This window comes from Mastomys coucha, unplaced genomic scaffold, assembly GCF_008632895.1.
Source record: "Mastomys coucha isolate ucsf_1 unplaced genomic scaffold, UCSF_Mcou_1 pScaffold22, whole genome shotgun sequence".
NCBI classification, from domain to species: domain Eukaryota; kingdom Metazoa; phylum Chordata; class Mammalia; order Rodentia; family Muridae; genus Mastomys; species Mastomys coucha.
The window spans coordinates 38282545-38286700 of record NW_022196905.1 but is presented as its reverse complement, the minus strand read 5'-3'; positions in this window follow the sequence as shown (position 1 = coordinate 38286700).

Genomic DNA, 4156 nt, shown 5'->3' with positions numbered 1-4156 from the left:
AGAAATATGGACACCAACACACCTACAAAACTTTAAACCCAAAATTTATCCAGTGTACAAGAAATGCAGAGACTGAGGTAATGGCCTACCAATAACTGGTCCAACTTGAGACCCACCCCATGGTCAAACACCAATCCCTGACACTATTAATAATACTCTGTTATTCTTGTAGACAGGAGTCTATCGTGGCTGCCCTCTGAGAGGCCCCACCCAGCAGCTGACTCACAGGGATGCAAAGACCCAGGGCCAAACAGTGGATGGAGCTTGGAAACTCTTCTAGAAGAGTTGGGAAAGGATTGCAGCCCTGAAGGAGATAGGAACTCCACAAGAAGATCAACAGAGTCAACTAATCGAGACCTTTGGTGCTCTCAGAGACTGAAATACCAACCAAAGAACATACATGGACTGGACCTAGCCCCAACTCCCACACATATGTAGCAGATGTGTAGGGTGGTCTTCACGTGGGTCAGGAAGAACTAGAGCAGGTACTATCCCAAAAGCTGTTGCCTATCTGTAGGATATGTCTTCCAGCTGGGCTGCCTTGTCTGATGTCAGTAGGGGAGGATACATCTAGTCCCACAGGGACTTGATTTGCCGGGATGGGGAAAAATGAGGGAGCTCAACCCTCTCAGAAGAGAAGGAGAGGAAGAGAAGCATGTGGGAGAGGGTGAACAGGAGAAATGGCAGTGAGCACAAGATGCTAAGTGAATAAATAAAAATTAAAAAACAAAAACACTTGAAAATGAAAAATGCCATTTCCTCCAAGGGGGTATCATTGGGAAACAACTTTTAAGGTAGACTGCTTTCCCACCTGGAGATAGCCACCAGAAAATGACCTCAACAGCATCTTTGGAAATTCCTTGTCTCACAATGTCTATCAGGCATTTTCTCTTTTTAAAAAATGTTATCTAATTGCTTTTATTTTACTTGTATAGTGGTCTCTCTTTTTACCCTATTGATCCTCTACTTATATATTATGGTTTCCAATTTAGTGTTCCTGTGGGATTCCTGAGCTTGCAAACGAATAGGTCTCTGTTTCTTGAATCTTCTCTTGGGTTTTCCTTCTGCTTGTTGGTTTTGTCCTATTCTGGTGGGTTTGTTTTTGTTTTATCATATTATAATTTATCTTATTGTTATCTCATAGAAGCCTGTTTGCTTTCTTTTTTGCTTTTCATAACTTTAATTACTTTTTGCAATAAGATAGATAGCAATTGTAAGCATGCTCTCACAGAATGTCTGCAGTCTGATTTGACTGTTTGTTTTCTAATGGGAAAAAGAAACGGGGTGGATTTGGATAGGAGGGGATGTGGGGAGGAACTGGGAGGAGTAGGAGGAGGGAAACCTGTAATCAGAGTATATTATGTGAAAAAATCAATTTTGCTTTGTTCTTGTTTTCCTTTTTGGTTTTGAAACAGGGTTTCTTCATATAGCCCTGACTGTCCTGGGACTCACTCTGTAAACCAGGATGGTCTGGTACTCAGAGTCTCCTGCCTCCCAAGTACTGGGGTTAAGGGTGCTGGCCAGCACTACCACACTTAGCTTAAAAAAAAATCTATTTTTAATAAAAGGGTGGAAAAAGACAAGAATTGTAAAAGATGTAACTGAATTCATAACAGTCTTGCGAATATCTCCCTGTACCTCCTGCCTGAGTGCTACCACTTTATAACAGAAGCAGCTAGCTCTTTCCCCACAGGGAGAAACGGAGGAATGACCTTTTAGCTTCCCATCTCAGCCTCACCCACATGATCAGTGTATCTCTAAGGTCAGCAGCCTGAGATTCTGCTACTCTTTTCTAGCGTGTGTTTTCAGAAGACACGTGGTAGAAGAAAATGAGGAGGAGGAGGAGGAGGAGGAGGAGGAGGAGGAGGAGGAGGAGGAAAAGGGGGAGTAAGGAGAGAGGGAGGGTAGCCTCCTGTCTGCTGCACCATGCATCAGCCTTCTTCTGTTTATCCTCCACATTGTTACCTGACTTGTCTTCTCCTTGGGGAGGTTTGGTTTTTTGTTTGTTTGTTTGTTTCTGTTTATTTGTTTGTTTAATTTTTATTCACATTCTCAGACCTACTGCTTTCCCCCTTGCTTCTGTGGAATTTCAAAGGCAGCTTGTGCAGACCTCGTCTTTGCTAATTTAATATCTGGTTGGAATCATCCTTTGCCTCAGAGTTACTTTCTAAAGGCATTGGTCTTCAGCCTGGAGTTCATCAGCCATTTCTCATTTAGGAAGAAGAGAAAGGATGCTCACAGCCCCCACGATGAAGGTACCAACATAGGCAATTAAAGCTAAAAGCAAAGTTTTACACTATGTTTTAAAGATTTTTGCTCAACAAAACTAAGCATCTATAGAAAAAGTTAGGACGTTAATAAATGGTGGTTTTCTAGACATGGATTATTGTTCAAAACAAAAGGAAATTAGTTAAGAGGCCATGGATCCATGTGTTTTTCATTTCGGTGATTTCACTGCATCCTCTGTGACGGCTCTTTCTTGTATTACAGGTATTTTTAACATGTGCACAGCATGGCAGGCCTCTCCTAGGTAACAGTCAAGGACTCCAGAAGCTTGCGTTGCCTTGACCATTCAGGAGACGACCTTGAATAGGCCACGATGCTTAACTCCTATTCTGTTATGGGAAGCAAACCCCCACATGCTGTCCAAATCTGTGCCAAATCAAATACACCATAAAATCGCATTTGCGTGTTACAGACCAAAGATGAGTGCATCTTGCATTTCTCTTTGTTTGAAAAGAGCTAAATATCCTTGAACGTTCCTTGTATTTATTTCTGTGTCTATTTCACTGTAGATAAAAGGGATGATATATCTGGACTGGAATTGAGGTTGAGATGATGATGATATGGGATTCCACCCTGTTGTCTAAGGTTTTAATTGGATTAAAGTAAATCAATACATTGTGAGATGGAGACAGCACCTTGGCCATGTTCTTGTGCTATAAAAACGATGAGGTTTCCAATGAATACGTCAGCTTCTGGGGTATCCAGGGATGAAACCCAGAACCAGCCAGGCCAAGGGACCTGAGGCTTCAAGCCTGACCTGGCCCGGCCAGATGTTCATCCCATTAGAGCATGAACACTAATGTAGGTTTTCAAGATTCAGGTTTTTATAGTGGAGATAACTGCACCAGAATAGGAGGAGGAGAAAATGCCCGTTTCCAGGAACTGTTCTCATTCCAGTGCCTGCTTTCCCTCCAGGGGAGGGAGAATGCCTGGACCCTGATCAGTGGAATGTATTTAGGAATTTCATGATGGAGAAGTACAGAAACCTTATCATCTTTGGGTCAGTAAAAGTTCAAGTTTCCTACTAAAATAATGCTTCAGTGAACAGCGGCAACCAGTACACCTTCAAAGCTCCTTCGCACCTTGTGTTATGAATGCCCTGCCCACAATGGAGTACCTGTATACACACACACACACACACACACACACACACACCAATATACACATACCAGAGACCTCCTTGTAAAACAAACATCCAGCACACCTTATTTCATCTACATATTAGAAAAACACAAAGTGTTACAAAAGGCAAAGGAATGCAGTGATGACCTTGCTAGCATGGCCTCTGTCTGTTTGTTTTTTTTATTAGAATGAAAAATAAAATCCGTTTCCCTGCTCCATTGTCTCACCCCTAAATCAGACGTATACCTGTGCAAATGAGGCAGCTCAGCTGTGAGTCCAGGTAGCTCGTGTGCTGTCACAAATGCAGAACACTCAACAAATAAAGTACATTGCTACTAAGTAGTAGACTGGCATCCTTGAGGGAAGGTGGAAAGTATCTCTTCCAGTCTTTGCAATCCTGGAGCCTCAGACACCAAAGACTTAGGGGCTAGAATGACAGACAGAGACTTAGAGCTCCAGTCCCTAAGAATGAAAGGCTTTAGAAGCCATGGACATGCATCTCTAGGTGCACGATGTGGCAGGTTCCCAGAGGCCCAGGACCTGGAGCTATTGTAGTCCTCAGCTCTCCTGACCCCAACCCTCACTCCTGCCCAAGACTGGATTTCTATGTGTATCCCTGGCTGTCCTGGAACTTGGTCTGTAGACCAGGCTGGTCTTGAACTCAGAGATCTGTCTGTCCCAGCCTCTGCATCTGCCTCTCCTCTGCCTCTCTGCCTCTCTGCCTCTCTGCCTCTCTGCCTCTCTGCCT